Genomic DNA, 18,925 nt, shown 5'->3' with positions numbered 1-18,925 from the left:
TTACCCATTTCCTCATTGGAGACCGAGCGACTACTGATAGTGAAAGTGTGATGAAAGTTTATTTGAGAAAAGTTACTACATCACAATGTGTTAAAAAAGCTTTCTACCTACATATTATGCTCGAGTGATAGAAAACGCCTCTGGTCTATTAAGCGAAGTAGGAAGTTAAGTAGGAATAAAAATTAACGGAATGAAAATAGATATGTTGCGATATGCAGATGATATCGCCATAATTACAGAAAGGAAAGAAGATTTAGAAGCCGCACTCAATGAAATGGAAAACACCTTAAAAGAACAGTATGGAATGAAAATAAATAAGAAAAAGACTAAAGTGATGGTGAGTGGCGCCCTGAACTACAATGAACCCATACGAATAACAATAAAGGGAGAGAAACTAGGGCAGGTTACAGAATTTAACTACTTAGGTAGCAAAATAACAGCAGATGGAAGGAGCAAAAGTGACATTAAAAACAGAATACAACTTGCCAAAATAGCATTCAATGGAAAAAGAAACTTACTGACGAGTAGAAATGTTAGTTTAGACGTAAGAAAGAGAGTCATGAAAACCTATGTGTGGAGTACAGCCCTTTACGGATGTGAAACTTGGACTAGTGGAAAAGAAGAAAAGAGAAGATTAGAGGCATTCGAAATGTGGTGCTACCGGAGAATGGAAAAAATCAGCTGGCGAGACAAGGCTACAAACGAAGATGTCCTCAGAAGAGTGAAAGAAAACAGATCTCTTTGGCGAAATATACAGAAAAGAAGAATAACCTTCATAGGTCACATTTTACGGCATAACAATTTCATTAAGAGAATATTAGAAGGAATCATTGAAGGAAGAACTCGCCGAGGACGACCTAGATTAAGCTACATTCAACAAGTAATAAATGACATCGGGTGCCAGACCTATGCAGATATGAAGAAGAAAGTTGACAAAAGAACGGAATGGCGTGCTGCTGCCAACCAACCTGTGGGTTGATAACCGAAGAAGAAGAAGAAGAGTCCTATTGCTGTGGCGCCTGACGTAGCTGACGATCTGATAATGTCGACGACTAGTTACTTCATGATTACCTTGAAGAGAAAGATACAGTTTTATTGTTATAGTGTCGATAAGGCAACCATTTTTAGTTTGGAGTAATTCTAAACAGCAACGGATTTAAAATATGAGATAACCCTATAGGCTTCTTTTACAATGGACATAGGCTTGTGGAGTGGCAAGAGGCAGCCGTTACAAGTGTCCTGTAAATAATGGTTTATATAACAGAAAACAAATATACTCTTATCTCTGTAACATACTTATATAATAATATTGTCATAAAAATACATATATAAATCTATTGCATCACAAATAACAGTTTTAATATTCCCTCTTGTTTTATTTAATTTCTGTGCTACAGATTTCCAGCCGTTATCTTTGTCTAAAACATTTATTTATTTATTTATGCATGTATTTTACCTGGCAAGATTAGGGCCTTCAGGCCCGCTCTTCCACCTAACCAGGCACACTAAGATTGAACGAATTACAGTTTCATCATGTCCTGCGTCATAAATTACAGGATATTTTGCCACACTGTTTATTAACTTTTTTTCATCGAAACCATATTTAACGGTGAGTTCGATGTGTTTGGCCAGTAAAAGCACTCTCTGGTCGTTATGCAGTTCGGCGGCAGCAACACGATGGCTCCTGAGGGGAGGTGCAATCTGTCGCCGTAGCGGGCATGTGGCCGCAAGCCCAGACCGCTGAAACTTTGCACTTGACGTACGTGTTTCAAGTTGCCAACGCGACAGTTAAACAAGTGAAGAACTAGAGACGCAAGTTGCTACTAGTGGGGCGCGAACCAGTCACAGAGCTGTAATCGTGGCGGGCCGTGATGTCGAAGCTCCCACGTTGCCGGCTTTGTTTTGGGTAAACATAAACAATTTGCTTTAAGTGTGATTTCTACCGTGCGCTTGCGTTATACGGGGTGTTATTTCTGTGTGATTTTGGAAGTTCTGATACCTGCGAAGTAATAACCAAAACTCTTTTTCTTTCTTTTTTTTTCAATGTATTGCCTTCCATTTACGCATGTGGGATGTCTATTATGACGATCCGAAAGTAAAGCCAACACAACACCCCAGAGGGGAGAAAATCGCCGAACCAACCGGGAATTGAAAAGAGGCCCTTTGCTTAGCTTACCGAGGCGGGCCGCCGGAAAGACTGCGTTCGCCTAGCGACAATCCGTTGTGTCGAGGTGCGCCACTAAACAGCCACCCATTGGAGCTACTACGGATATCTTGTGAGTCTTACGAGTGGGAGAAATGTTCAAATATGTGTGAATTCCTAAGGGACAAAACTGCTGAGGTAATCGGTCCTTATCCTTACACACTTCTTAAACTAACTTATAACAACAACACACACCCCTGCCCGAGGGAGGACTCGAATCTCCGGCGGGAGTGGCCGCGCAGTACGTGACATGGCGCCTCAAACCGCCTCAGGGAATGACTTCCATGGCACTAGAGGGAGCCGTAGAGGGAAAAAACGGTAGAGGATGACAGAGACTGTCAACATCCAGCAAATAATTGAGGATGTAAGTTGCAAGTGCTACTCCAAGATGAAGAGCTTGGCACTGGAGAGGAATTTGTGGCAGGCCGCATCAAACTAGTCAGAAGAACGGCGACAAAAAAAAAAAAAAAATAGATGTACGGATACTTTTCATCCGATACCGTACCCGCCCGTGGACTGTTCTTTGTAAAGTAGATTCAAAGGGATACACTTGTTTGCAGCTTTCTACATATTGTAACTGGTGGATGTGATGTATTTCACTTGTGCACGTGCTTTAATCCAATTAGCTGATGCTTCTTCCACTACATGGTATCTCTAGTCAGTCAAGACGATGTTCTTACGAACTGAGTGAGATCTGTTCTGGATTTATCCTAAAAAGAAAATAACTTCTAGAACTGCTTTGGATCGTGCTCATGATTTACTAGGAATAGGTTAATGCATTTATCTTGACAATTGACTCACACTTGTTTGACGAAGTAACGAGAATGAATACCAACGCTATCAGCTGAATGAGCCTTAATTGAAAGGATTTACCTGACTTAATGAAAAATAAAGTAATAGCACGTAAATTCTTGAAATGAAAGGACAAGATAGATGTCATGATGATTAGAATGTTCCATAATGAAACATTTCAAGAAGTTAGTTCTAAGGATGGGACCGTGCACAAGTCAAGTGTTCTTACAGATTACTACAAGAATGTAGGAGGCGTGTATAAGAGCGACTCTCAGTTGTGAAGTTAGGCAATGTCCAGAGCAGGTTTAAAAAAATATTATTAGAATATTTTTCTCAGTTTACTATACGATACATTCTTCAATACGTCCGTTCTGTGAAAAAGAAAGTGTTAGCGTGAAAAACTCCGTGAAAATCGCGAATCATCCACAAAATAAATGTCAGCAGTTGGACGTCCGTCTTGAACGTGAACTCGTCTTATATGCAGGAACTGAATTTTTTCCACGCAAAGGAGAGACGAACAAGGAAGTGTGCAATATACATAAGAAGAGCATGGCGCCGGCACGGTAGCTCTGCAATAAAAAACTGAGTCAACTGCTCAATACTGAAATTGAACGGGTGTCATGGGATACCCGCACCGAACAAATGCAACGGTCAGCGCGTTGGATTGCCACACAGGGGGCCCCGGGTTCGATTCCCGGCTGGGGAAGTATTTTTTTTCCCTCAGGGACTGGGTGTTGTGCTGTCCTCGTCATCATTTCATCCCCATTGTCGTCGCGCAGGTCGTCCAGTGTAGCGTCGCACTCAGTAAGACCTGCACTTGGCGGCCGAACTTCCCGACTGGGAACTCCCGGCCACTGACCACATACCCTCATTTCCATTTACCTTACTGACGTGCGGAATGTTTCCTGTCTGTCTTTTACAATACTTCACATAGTCGACGTCCTATAATTGTGTGAAAATAAAATTTCATTGAAGTAAAAAATCTTCAGCGATGTCAGGCCACATCATTAAATGATCGACGTTTTGATTCTTCTGCTCTGATCTTCTTCAAGATGTTATGGTGTCCACAGTCAATTGCGTTATGATGCGGCCTAGCAACCCAGAAGGATTCATCTTGAATTACAATGGCTACGAAAGCCTGAAGAATACATAAAGTTTCACTCTCTCCTCTAGTGCAAAGAAATATTTTAATGAGTGAGTAAGGCACGTGACGATACTGCAGCAGCTAATCATAGTGTAAATTACCGAGGCATAGCAAGGAGCCGAAAAATACCCACTTACGGGATTAGTGTATGCAGACGGCCGCGTCTAAACCTTCGCAGTGATGTTGGGCGTGTAGTATTCTGCATCATTATTTTTCTTAGAAATATCGAAAACGAAACATGAATGTCAATTTTCAATTGTTAGGAATCTCATTAAAATCCTTCTGAACGTAATGGCAGCACATCTTTTAAAATACTTAAAATACTAAAATAAACTGCGTTTCGGTCTTTGCCCTGAGGAAAGTCGCTGCAACTAGGTCAAAACGTCGTTTTAATTTACTGTTTCAACTATTTTATGAAATATTGCGGCAGTAAAGGCACAAGGGCTTCAGTGAGAGTGGCACCGATTGCGGAAGCCTAGTATTTATACAGCGTGTAGCCGGTAGGACCATATATTTCCATTATTGACTGAGCACGGTGTACTCAGCAATACTACTTCAATGTTTACTTCATTTGCGGACTAATTAATTATAGCTATTAGGAGTAGTACGTTTTCAGGTTGGTTAGTACCTCAAAGCATGTGTGTCAAGATTCAGCCACTAATGCTTATTTTCACCAGTGCAGCAAGTCAGGTGGTGAAATGTGGACGCGTTGATACAAAACGGTTAGTCTACACTGATAGATGTAGTCCACCTAGTGATGCGGTTACTCCTGTGCAGAGAACATCTAGTCGTAGAGATTATGACGCATTTGTAGGAAGACTGTTCCACAAAGAGGAAAAGAAAAACAACCAAGAAGCTGACACGTGCCCATATTATGGTACCACAGATAAAAATCTGCACTTATACCTGTTACACGTTTTATAAATGTAAGCATTACTCGATGTGCAGTAGATAAACGGTATTAAAATTTTGAATAAATATTGTAACTCAACTACACTAGTAATCCAAAACAATATGACCACTGACCATCCCCGCCTGTGGTTTTCAAAGCACGTGATACGGTAGGGGGTTAAAAATCCACACAAGGAGCGTGGCGGTCGGAGGCATGCCCGCTCTGTAAAGTAGGACAGGCGGCAATCTCAGCAGGATCTCACGATGCAGTACAATGTCGGTATAGGCAAGTTTCGGAGCGTACCATTCAGCGCATGTTGTTTCAACACGGGGCACCAGAACAGGCGACCACTATGTCTTCCCACGTTAACCCAATGACGTAATAACTACTTCACTGGGAGCGGGACCATCAGGATAGGAACGTTGTTCAGTATAAACATGTCACCTAGTCGGATAACCACGTTTCTTCGTACACTACGTCGATCTCTGTGTCTGGATACTCTGTCGTCTAGGCGAAAGCCAGCTCGAAACATACACCGCATCGCGGACAAAGAGCGGTGGAGGTATTTTTACGGTATGTGGAACTTCCTCCAGACCTTGTGGGATCTACAGCAGTAATCGAAGACACCATGGCAGTTTTGATCTACATGAATGCTAGTGTGAAACACCTGCATCCATTCTTGGTCGATTTGATATTTTCCCCGACGGTGGTGGCATCTTCGACCAAGATAACTAATGGTGATAAAAATTCAGATGCATACTATAGTCATTTCAGAGCATGATAGTGCACTCACTTTGAGGTCTTGTCCAACAAATTCACCTGAACTGATCCCGATGGAAAGCTCCTGCGGCATTTTTAACATGTACTGCAGTTGTAAGTACCCTCCAACATATAGTTCACAGTGTTTTTCAGAGTGTGAATGTAGATATAGCAAGCTGGTTGGAGCTCCGTAGCTGACCACTGAGCAGCAAGGCGCCTCTCGACAGACTGCCATATGTTGCCTGTGCCTGATTCAGGACAAGCGCTGAGCTGACCGCCAAACTCCAAATTCAAAATTGTTTGCTCTTAAAGTTAGTCGCCAACAAGAACACGTGTTCCCGAAAGTTGTAACATTCTGCATTGGCACCATCACCTATTGCATTTCCGTGCAAAGGATCTCTCTCGTAAACGTTTCATGAGTGACTATGAGTTCAACTGGATCAATAAATCAAACACCTTTCCCGTCACCTTGGACGTACCACCCACGTTCTGTGTCATATGATGGTGCGTAGTCGAAGTGCAGTTCCTCCAATTTAGTGTGAATTTCTGCAGCATTATTCTCCCTGAAATGCAGAAAACGAGTTCCTTACGAGTGTCTCCTGAGTCATCAGTCTGCTTTGATGCGACCCACCACGTATTCCTCTCTTTTGCTAAGCTGTTTTTCTCAAAGTAGGAATTGCACGTCAAGTCCTCAGTTATTTATTGGGCTTACAGCAGACTTCCTTCCCCCACAGTTTTTACCCTCTACAGCTGCCTATAGTATCATTGAAGTTATTTTCCGATGTGTTAACACTTTCGCTGTCATCGTGTCTCTTCTTGTTATCAACGTTTTCCATATTTTCCTTTCTTCGCCGATTTTGTGGAGAAGCTTCACATTCCATATCTTAACAGTCCACCTAATTTTTCAACGTCCATCCCACCTCAAACATGAACCAGACCTTAATCGTTTAAATTATTTCCTTTTCCTTTCCCATAGTCCATGCTTTACTACCAAACAATGTTCTGCTCCAAAGGTACATTCTCAATAATTTCTTCCTATTCTGAAGGCATACATTTGCTGCTAGTGGACTTATTGGGCTAGGAAAGTTCTCTTTCCCTTTGCTAGATTTCTTTTTTGTCCTGTTTGCCGTTATGAGCTACTTGGCAGCAGGATCCCTTAATGTCTACTTCATGCCCAGCAATTTTGATGTCAAGTTTGCCACTACTCTGATTTCTACTACGTATAATTACTTTTCTTTTCCATATTCTGTACTCACGACTGTCAATGTTATCAATGGGCCGCAGCATTTTCTATTATCTCGTGTAGTGGCGCGCTACACTACTATATCAGGGGTATATCAGAGTGAAAACCGCGCTGTCTTAGGCGCCTTGCCACGGTTCGAGTGGCTCTCCCAGTCGGAGACTCGAGTCCTCCCTCGGGAATGGGTGTGTGTGTGTTGTCCTTAGAGTAAGTTAGTTTAAGTTATATTAAGTAGTGTGTAAAACTAGGGACCGAGAACCTCAGCAGTTTGGTCCCATCGAAACTTACCACCATCACCACTTAATATGTATCTGTAAAGTAACAAAAATAATTTACTGTATTCTATTTCTTCGAGCTGTTAATTGATACTTTGACTTCACATCGTTAAGCCAAGCGAGGGTGAGGCAAAATATATGATTCCTCTCACTTTTGGCGAGGACATTGCGGGAAGACTTTTGCGTAAAGCTATAACATCGATGGACTCCGATTTGTTTCGTGTTTAGAAAGGAAGGGTCTTATGGAAGAAACAAAATTTCATTCGTACAGGAGAAGCCAGTGATTCAAATAGTTCAAATCTTTCTAAGCACTATGGGACTTAACATTTGAGGTCATCAGTCCCCTAGAACTTAGAACTACTTAAACCTAACTTACCTAAGGACATCACACACATCCATGCCCGAGTCAGGATTCGAACTTGTGACCGTAACGGCAACGCGGTTCCGGACTGAAGCGCCTAGAACCGTTCGGAAGAAGCCAGTGATTGTTCCAATTTCGATACGAAGTTGGTTCTGATTGCGCCGGAAAATAAATTATTTTCAAAATAACAGAGTTCTGTTTCAGTGATTGTTCTGTTTCAGCCCTATCCTGAAATACACCAAGATGACAAAAGTCATAGGATACCTCTTAATATCGTGTCGAACCTCCTTTCCTCGGCATAGTGCTGCAGCTCGACGTTCCATGCACTCAACAAGTAGTTGGAAATCCCCTGCAGAATTACAGAGGTATGCTGACTCTATAACCGTCCATAATTGCAAAGGAGTCCGCCCCTGGTAGCAAGTGGTCAGCGCGAAGGAATGTCATGCCTAACTGCCCGGGTTCGATTCCCAGCTTGGTCGGAGATTCTCCCGCTCAGGGACTGGGTGTTGTGTTGTCGCTATCATCATCAGTTCGTCCCCATCGCCACGCAAGTCGCCGAAGTGGCGCGAACTCGGAAGACTTGCACCAAGCGAACGGTCTACCCGACGGGAGGTCCTAGCCACACGGCATTTCCATTGCTAAGGAATTGCCAGTACAGGATATTCTGTACGAACTGACTTCTCGATTGTGTCTCATAAAATTTCGGTGCGATTCATGTTAGGCGATCTAAGTGGCTAAATAATTCACTCGAATTGTTCAAAAAGTTCTCCAAAGCAATCGTAAACAATTGTGTTCCTGTGACATGGCGCAATACCTCCCAGAAAAAGTCCAAAAAAAAAAAAATGTTCAAATGTGTGTAAAATCTTATGGGACTTAACTGCTAAGGTCATCAGTCCCTAAGCTTACACACTACTTAACCTAAATTATCCTAATGACAAACACATACACCCATGTCCGAGGGAGGAGTCGAATCTCCGCCGGGACCAGCCGCACAGTCCATGACTGCAGCGCCTCAGACCGCTCGGCTAATCCCATGCGGCATAAAAAGTCCATCGTTGTTTGTGAACATGAAGTCCATGAAAGGCTGCAAATGGTCTCCAGGAAGCGTAACACGGCCATATCTACTGAATGATCGATTCGATTGCACCAGAGGACCAGTCCATTCCACGTAAGCACAGACCACATCATTATAGAGCCATCACAAACTTGCACGATGCCTTGTTGTCAACTTGGGTCCACGGATTCGTAGGGTCTGCGCCACACTTTAACCCTTACAAATCTAAATCCTGACTCATCTGACCATGCAACGCTTTTACAGTCGTCTAGGCTCTAACCAATATGGTTAGGAACCCAGGATGGGCGCCGAAGCCGATGTTGTGCTGTTACCAAAGGCACTCTCGTCGGTCGTCTGCTGCCATAGCCCATTAACACCAGATTTCGCCCCACTGTCCTAACGAACTGGTTCGGCGAACGTCCCATACTGCTTTCTGTGCTTACTTCACACTGCGTTGCTTGTCTGTTAGCACTGACAATTCTACGCAAACGCCGCCATTCTCGGTCGTTAAGTGAAGACCGTCGGACAATGCGTTGTCCGTGATGAGAGGCAAACCTGATATTTCGTATTCTCGGCACACTCTTGACACTGTGGACCTCGGAATACTGAATTATATAACGATTTCCGAAACGAAATGTCCCATGCGTCTAGCTGCGAATGCCGTTCCGTGTTCAAAGTCAGTTAATCCCTGTTACGCGGCCAGGTGTTTCACATGCAACACCTGAGTACAAAACACAGCTCTCCAATGCACTGCTCTATATACCTCGTATAAGTGAATAACGTTATCCCGTGACTTTTGTCACCTGATTGTATAGCCGGTTACTTTGGAACCATCCTGTTAGCGACTTTCTAGATTCACACTATGATCACAAATAACAATCCAAAAACCTCAGGTTACCTTCCGTTCAGAAGGCTGTTGCACGCAGCGACTGTTATATTGACTTGTAGGTAATAGATGTCAACTATCAGTCGTCCTTTTAAAATTTTTTATTGGCAGATATAGATATCAGCTAGAAACTAGCCATTTTCAAATGTACTATCATTTTTGATCAATGGATGTAATGCCTGTTGGTCGGGCTTCATCCACACTTCATTGGGCTGTGGATGAAGTCCGACCAACAGGCCTTATATGCATTGATAAAAAATGGTAGTACATTGAGAATGGCTAGTTTCTAGCTGAAATCTAGATCTGCCAATAAAAAATTTAAAAAAGGATGACTGATAGCTCAAATCTATTATTCACAAATCCAAAAACATTTAATTTGTGACAAACATTTTTCAGTTATTCTTGTGTTAGAAGGAACTATGGTACGGGTCAAAGTGATTTACGAAAATATATGTTAGTTTCTATCAACGCCTACTGCATCATCACTTTCAAAATCTGTTCATACCCATCTGAAGTAAGCCGAAAAATCGAACGAAAATTCTTTAAGTGCACAGTCCTAAAGAGAGAACTTTAAAATCCAACTTATCTGCCGCGATAGGAGATTTTGTTCATCAGCGATAGTGGAGCTTAACGAGGTCGGAGACGCTCTGTGTAGTTGAGGAAAGTCCTCGTAGGTCGTTTACATGAAAGCAGGGGGATTTAGTTTGAGCTGACAGGCGCGGGTGGCCGACAGGTGCCTCCGCCTCCGCGGCCGCCTCCTCCGCCCCGCCTCCGACCCCGCAGCGACCGCCCCGGCAGAAGGCCCAGACCGCCGGCCGCCGACCGCCTGGCCTCTCCGGCTGATTGGAGCGGCCGCACCCGCCAAAGCGGTGATTGGAAGCCATTCCCGCCGGCAGCTGTAATCAAATCCAGCAATCTGCCGCCACCGCCACCCTCCTCTCTCCCTGTGCCTGTGTCTGTGTCTGTCTGACCGTGTGTGTGTGTGTGTGTGTGTGTGTGTGTGTGTGTGTGTGTGTGTGTCTAAGCGCGCGAGACAGGAGGTACTGCTGTAGGAATCTCCACGACTTCAAGCTGATTCTGGAGAGCGCGGATACCCTGCCGCACAGTACCATAGCGGTGTATTGCGTAGTTGCGGAAGTTCGTAACGCTCTTCCATAAGTTCAATAAACACGACACATACACATAACATGGACATTAGTTATCCATAATCTATTTTCTTTCGCTATTGACTACAGTATGCTAAAGCTGGGATAACATTTAGAAAAAAATGGTTCAAATGGCTCTGAGCACTATGGGACTCAACTTCTGAGGTCATCAGTCCCCTAGAACTTAGAACTAATTAAACCTAACTAACCTAAGGACATCACACACATCCATGCCCGAGGCAGGATTCGAACCTGCAACCGTAGCGGTCTCTCGGTTCCAGACTGTAGCGCTTAGAACCGATAACATTTAGATTCCGCGACCGTACAAATCACGTGGTTTTGAGACGAAGAACTTTCGAGCCATGTTCGGAGCGCATTTTCATCCGGAAAGGAAGGTCCTTGAAGGTTGTTCGATGGAGAGCGGAAAACCTAAGTCCTGTGTAATGTTTCTTGTCATTCTAGCAGAACGTGGGAGTAGTATCTCTTCACGCAACCTTACTGGTCGTTGTCCTTGGACTACGTTTGCAAGGGGTCTCAGTTGTTGAGAGTAAATAGCAGCAGTGATGGTTTAACGTCGGAAAAGCAATTTTTCGTACACCTCACCGTCGCTGTTCCACCAGATGCATAACGTTATCTTTTGTGGATGCGCGCAGTTCTTTATACGGAGTGTTGCTGCCATGTTTTGGCTCAACCATTCCTTCCTTTTCCTTACGTTAGCGTAAAGACACCTTTTCTCGCCACCAGTGCCGTTACAGGATAGGAATGGTAGGTGTTGTTCATGAGCCAATTAGTGACGCGGAAGCAGCGATGCACATATGGCCACCAGCTGATTTTTGTGATTTTGGCTAATAGCATACGGTACCCCCATTTTTAAACTTTGTTGGAATGATCACAGTTCATCACATTTTCCTGTTTTCGAATTCATCGTCTTGCATCAGAGTGGCTTTTAACGATCTTTATCAGACACTGAAAGTTTTCCCGAACGTGGAGAGTCACTAATATCAAAATGATAGTTCTTAAAACGAGAAAACCATTTTCTTGGCGAGCTGAGTCCAAAGGTGCTATCCTCCTTCACGGCGCAAATGTTTCTGCCTACCTACGTTACTGTCACCCTTCTACTAAACTCAAACAGAAGAACATGTCGGAAATGTTCCGATTCCTCCACTTCGCACTCCATTTTCTAGCGTCCACACTCCACGCACTATCTTCAAATGACAAAACGACCACGTCTAAACTCAGGCAGCAACAGTCGACAACAAACTAAAAAATGAAAATCAATAAAGAATACCATAATATTCCAAAATTCAAACAAAAGCGCTGCGAACTTATGCACCAACCTAATACTTTCGCGACAGACGCATTAAAATCTGATGTGCTACGTGTTTCGAGCTAGTCGGAATCGCTTTTCATTGAAATGATGAAATTATGGAAAGATGAATAAAAAATACACTGACTTGTTAAAAATCACACGTTAAATTTGAGTGAGGACCACAAACTCTGCTGGTTTGACGCATTGCTTAGGCGATAGTTAGCAATGCTACTTACTTGTATAAAAAGCAGTTCAAAAATGTTTACAAATGAGTTAACATGATATATAACTGAAGTAACGCCTAAAAAAAAAATTATGGCTGAAGGCTCAAAATCCTGCTTCCGTCACCACAAAAATAAAGCAGCACCCTCAAGCACTGTGTACAGTGGCACGAGGTTGTGATATGTGCATACTGGGGATCTGTAATGTTAGTGTTCCACTCCGGGTCGGATTAAAGAAAGGCATAGAAGACATTCAAAAGCCCGCTGCTAGATTTGTTACCGGTAGGTTCGAACAACACGACACTATTAAAATGGGAGTCAATAGAGGGAAAGCGACTTTCTTTTCAGGGAGCATTATTGATAACATTCAGGAAACCGGAATTTGAGGCTGACTGCATAGTCAGAAATTAAGAAAATCAGCCTTCAGTTGCAAGGTAAAATTTTATTAGTTTGCTTAGATTTCGATGCCAATAATGGTATCTTCTTCGTAACAAAAATTAAATTATTTAGAGGGCCAAACGTTGGCCGTGTCACAGAATAAAATATAAACAGAATTAATTTTTGTTCTGAAGAATATACCATTATTATCATCGAAATCTAGGTAAACTAATAAAATTTTACCTTGCAACTGAAGGCTGATTTTCTTAATTTATGAATAATTCACAGTTGCTGAAGAGCTGCACTATGTTAAAGATTTGACTGCCCAGTTATTCTACATACATTTCAGGTAAACACCATGAAAGTAATATTAGAGAGATTGATAGATTAGGCGCAATGCCGCGGTGGTAGTCGCGTGATCTCGGGCGCCTTGACACGGTGCGCGCGGCTCCCCCCCCCCCCCCCCCCCCCGCCCCTGCGGATATGATTTTATGTATAAGACTGAAGCGGCGAGTGGAAATTTATACTGGCCGGGAACCTAACCCGGGTCTCCTGCGTACTAGGCTGGTGCGTTAGCCACTATTTTTTGTGTGTAAGTGGCAGTTTAAAGTAGGCAGGGGTAGTCCGTGCACTTGTGTGAACCACTGTGCCAAAGTAGATTAGTTGCTAACGCACCTGCCGTGTTCGATTCTCGGTCTTGGTACAAATTTTCACTCGCCACTACAGTCTATATACGTAAAGGCCTCATCCTATGTTTCTTGGCATCAGAGACCATCAGATGCACCTTGCTGCCCCATTTTGTGTTTGCTTAGAGTGAAGCAACAAATACCAAAACATTTCCATTTACTCGATAGAAAGATCTTGTGCTTTTTCAGCAGGACTGTGCACGTCCACATTCATATGGCTGCAGTGAAGCAGCGTGCCCACAGTGGCGTACAACATATGCGTTGGCCAGGAAGATCACCAGATATGTCACTAATCGAACACGTGTGGTATAAAAGGTGCAGCGGAAATTAATCTTTCTCCAGAGATTGAAAGAACCACGCCGAATTGCTAGAAAAGGCGCAAGATACTTGAGACAATCTATAGCATGATACCATTGAGCACCTTGTGACCCTCTGCATGCGGGAATACACGCGATGCAACCAAAGGGGCTAGAAGGGGGGGGGGGGGGGTTAAGTTACACTGTGTATTAATGCTACTTAACTGTGACATTTGTGTTCCATTTGGTCTGGATTTGTTACCATAGACTCCTACAATGATGAACTACCTAACACCTCTTTTGTCAATAAAATCGCATATTCTTTGAGGCTGTTGCATTTTCTTCCAGTAACGTATGTTGATATTGTTAGTTTGGTATTATAATGAAAATATTTTAAATTGTGTTTAAAATTGGCTGTAAGTCTCTAAGTGCTCTCATTAAGTACAGGATCAATAGAGTCCGTGTAATTTGTGTGCCGTGAGATATACTGCCTCAGGACACAGGCATACATTTTAGCTTTAATATTTGACTTACTGTGTTTCAAGTTTGACGTAAGATTATACGCCTTAATGTGTAGATTATGACAACGTTTTAAATTTTCAAATGCGTTGAACATTTATGCGAAACACTGAAAACCATATTTTTATTCATCCTGGAAGCCATTAGAAAGGCAACTACAACTGCATTTGGGTGAATGTTTTGGCTATTTAGTTCACTGCGTGACATTTACTATAGAGCAGAGACAATGATGGACCGAAATAATCACAGACAATTATGGACGACATGAAACACACTACGTACGTAACAGAGTTGAAGTGGTGCATTTACAGCGAAAAACGTTAGAGATTTCACCACATTGAAAAGCAGGATAAAAGACTAAAAGTTCATTTTTGATGCAAATCAGATTCATAACAGCCGGCCGAAGTGGCCGTGCGGTTAAAGGGGCTGCAGTCTGGAACCGCAAGACCGCTACGGTCGCAGGTTCGAATCCTGCCTCGGGCATGGATGTTTGTGATGTCCTTAGGTTAGTTAGGTTTAACTAGTTCTAAGTTCTAGGGGACTAATGACCTCAGACGTTGAGTCCCATAGTGCTCAGAGCCATTTGAACCATTTTTTGAGATTCATAACGCAATAGTCGATATCGGGCTCTCAGTAAGGAATATGCCTCCCTCGGGTACTAATGTACATTTTGCATCCGTTATTCATGCTGGCAGCAAAACTGTTGAAGAGTCCTTGGGGGATATTGTCCCACTCCTCTCTCAAAGTGGTTTGCAGTTTTTGCACGAAGCGGGGAAGGGTGATCGTTGACAAACACAACTGCCAGGATCATCCCAGGCGTGCTCTATGGGCTTTTGGTCCTTGAAATACACGGGCTATTTTATATGTTCAATATCTTCAATTTTCAATGTGTCCGACACCTCTGGGGTCCGTTGAAGACGGGAATTGTCCATTCAGAAATTCAGGACCTACCATATTAATAAAAAGACCCAAAATTATCACCCTGCAATACCGCTGCGCTGCAATGATACCTCGAGCAGAGGTATGCAGCGGTGTTTGGCCTCTGTGTACAATGACTGCCCGCAACATAACGCCTAGGCCATACCTCTGATATTCATGAACAATCCGTGGTGTGTATCGTGTTCACCTCTCTATACACGACCGATGACCTCGTTGTCTGGTCTCCTATCACAAACAACCCAACTCTCTATCCACACTGACTGGCGGCCTAGAATCCCTAGCCACGGTGAAGCGGAATTTGTCGGAGAATATCATTCTGGGTCATTTTTGATAACCCCATCCAACACGCTCCCAGCGAACTGTCTCAACGATGGCGTGGTTGAAGTGGGATACATTTAACAGGCTTCCGAGCATACAAAGCAGCATGATTTAATCGCCGCGAAATGGTTCTGGCAGAGATACATGTACCGGCAGCTGTTGCAAGGTCTGCACTGATCTGCCTAGGAGTGAGATGTCTGTTCCTTTTCGCCACTGGGGGCTCCTTGTTGATCCTCCTGCGGTGCGATGGTGCGTCTACGACCACCGGCGTGCTTTCGCATAGCATTCCCACCTTCAGCAGCCTTTTTTAATTACAAGATGACACTTTTGGCCACACCCATTAACTGTGACCACAATAGAAACATTCTGACCGGCTTCGAGACGGCCTACTACGTCCACGGTCGTAAGTACTCAAATGGTGCTTTCTAGACATGTTGCCGCACCATACGGAATGTCATACTAATAGCTTCCATAACAACCTTCGTCAACACCATACTGCGTGAACTATCTAATACACACAAAGCGTTCATCCACAGGCTTCGTTGCTGTTAACACGTTCCGCCCCTTCCATTTCCTTTTACTGCCATTGTTCTGTAGCAACTGTCGGTTCTTCCGTAGCTGGTGTCAGTTGTTCCTTAGCAAATGTCAGTTGTTCCTTACCAGTTGTCAGGCAGTGTATTATAGACGGTAATCATATACAAATTATACAGTATACGCATAGCTAATACGAGAAGCCAACCGGAGAGTTTCACATTTGTTTTATGACTTCTAGTCCTCACACAGTTTCCTGCCGCCCTAGTTGAGCTGTTAACTCGTTTGGCCGCCATGTAGAGAACGAAGATTCAGTTCCCTGTCGTAAGTGGGAGAACTGGAACGTCATCCAAAGAGTCTCCTGATGCCAACTGAGTATCTACTTGAACGAGCAGTAGAGGCTGCAACGGTCTGGAAATCCACCAATGCTTGGGAGAGCGGCGTGATGACTTATCTACGTACTTTCGTACTGCATCCGAATGGAGCTTGGTAGCAGAGGATAAAGTAGCGGCCTGCGGAGAGCCCGGGGTCCTCTGGGCTGATCACGAAGTTTAGTTTCAGTCTCATGTACTTATCTCTTCGTCAACGACCCTTTTTCTAGCTTTCCCGTAGAAAAGTAATATACACAGAATACGTCATACACAGATACAGATTTTGGTAAATTACATTACAGTACAGTATTATTTACTGCTACCAATTTGTGTAATAAACAGCACTAGATTAATCCACATAAAGCATAAAATGGTTGCAGATAGTTATACAGGGTGTTTCAGAGGTGATGGTCAATATTCAGGGATATGGCAGGAATGACCATTTGAAACAAAAAGTCACGTAAACATGGGGTCTAGAACACATAGCTTAAGAGCTATTAGCAATTCTTAATCTTTGATACTGTGAAACAAATCTCTTCTACTGCGAGCTCTCGGCTTTCCACATTTTGGGAAGTGGCAGTATGGACCAAAATAAGAAAGAAATGTCCAGTAAGCATGTGATCTAAAATGCATACGTTAAGAGCTATGAGCGCTTTCTCATCTTCGCTATTTTAAAACATAACTGTTCTGATACACAAAAGCGTTGGTTGTACCCAATTTAAGCGGGTGCACTGAAATGTTTATCAGTTGCGTACACAATTATATAGTAGAATTCATGATAGTTTGAAGTTTGTTGAATGTATCCCACATGGATTTGCATTGTTAATGGCCAGCAGTGCACATACAATAATAAGCAAAATGCAAGGCTCTTTTTCATCAATAATCCATATATTTGCTTTATGCTTTATCATGACCAACCCACGGTAAATGTCTCTTGTATAACGTGGCACAAATAATATGACTACATGCATTTTATGAACGCACAATGCTGGGGGAAGTCGTGGCAATACCACAGGAGGAGTTATAGGTGTTTGAGCACACTTCTGCACGGGCATCCTCTTCATAAGTTCACACACAGTTAACTGATAGACTCTGTGCTTATGTTCCACGTCCCTGAAGAACCTGTGGCAAACACTATGCTTTCCCTCAGCATCCGTTCTAACCACAATATCCCACTATTCTTAAACACAATGTCTCACAAAAATCGTGAGGCATCCAGAAGGGGAGGAAGAAACGAAATCTTGACAGATTGAGTCGGTGATTGATGGTTTTCCAGCCATTTAATATCGAATCAAATTTAGAAACAATATAGCAGTGTGAAGCCACTTATCAGTATGACACTGAACCTGTCTAGTCTGGAAGCAATGATCTGGTTGGGAACGGTATCGTTGTATCCTTTCCTGAGGCAAGCTAGTTCACAATTGTAACCGAACTATGATATCTTGGATACTGGCACTGGGAGTACTTCAACATCATCGCATATATTCAATTATATATACTTCAATATTTCTGGTATCTCAACTGCAGATTTTTCAGCGCTTATTTAACTTTAGGATTCTGTATCTCAGAATGAACAAAAATGGACTTGTACCACTATTGAAATAAGTCATTCATGTGTTTGCTGTGCTTGCCCCATCTGTAGCTGGACGGCCTGGGATAGCAGCCGGCAGAGGCGTGTTACTAGCTTAAAAATACACTAGGCCTAATATTCCAGTTTATCTACTTCGGAAATGAACATATTAAAATTCTGGTTAAAAAAATAGGTGTTTTATGCAGAGTATAGGTTTGGCACACAATATTCTGAATCTACTGTTCACAGTTTAATGTTTTACATTTTGTCAACAATGATTCTCTCCACTGCCTTGGCAATACCCAGCCGAACACGTCAATTCTACTTGTCTCACTGTTGTATCCATAATATTTTGCTTTTCACCACATATGACATGACAAAGAAATGCATAGCAGTAACATCAGAATCACAGGTTTTATCGGCGCTACGCGGAAACACCGCTATTTACCCATGTCTTCTCTATTACTCCGAAAGCCACCTGATGTGCTGTGCAATATATTGTGTGTGCCATATTCGCGCTTAAAAAACGAAACTGTGATGAAAAGCGTAGCTTTTCTTTGAAACTATTTTCTCTATCACTCCCACGTGGTACGTGTCCCTAATGACCCATCCTCATGTATCGGAAGGGCCAGGTTATGTTCGCATGGAGCCCATCGCAATGAGGAGCTGTGGAACTTTTGTTAAGCAATACATACTTGTCTTTCTTAAGTGTCTTATTTTAGGTCCATGTAATACGTGAAACTGAACTAAAGTTTTTGGCACAACCCTTGGCCTGACTTCAGGGCCTGATTTCGTGTAAAGTACATCCTGTAGCTGCGCGGCACTAGCAGAGGGAGGGTGGCACAAGTCTTTTACTCCCGGGAGACATGCCCGGTAGTCATTTGATAGCAGGTTAAGTGGGCCTGGGGACGTCGTGGAGGGAATGGAACGACAAAAAATTCCTGCCACGCCTTAACATTTAAATCATTGTCTGAAAAACATAATCATCACTCTTATTTGGTCCATTCAGACAGGCAAAGAAGGAAAATTGATGTCT

Source organism: Schistocerca piceifrons, chromosome 2, assembly GCF_021461385.2.
Source record: "Schistocerca piceifrons isolate TAMUIC-IGC-003096 chromosome 2, iqSchPice1.1, whole genome shotgun sequence".
Taxonomy (NCBI): domain Eukaryota; kingdom Metazoa; phylum Arthropoda; class Insecta; order Orthoptera; family Acrididae; genus Schistocerca; species Schistocerca piceifrons.
Note: the sequence above shows the minus strand (reverse complement) of the source record.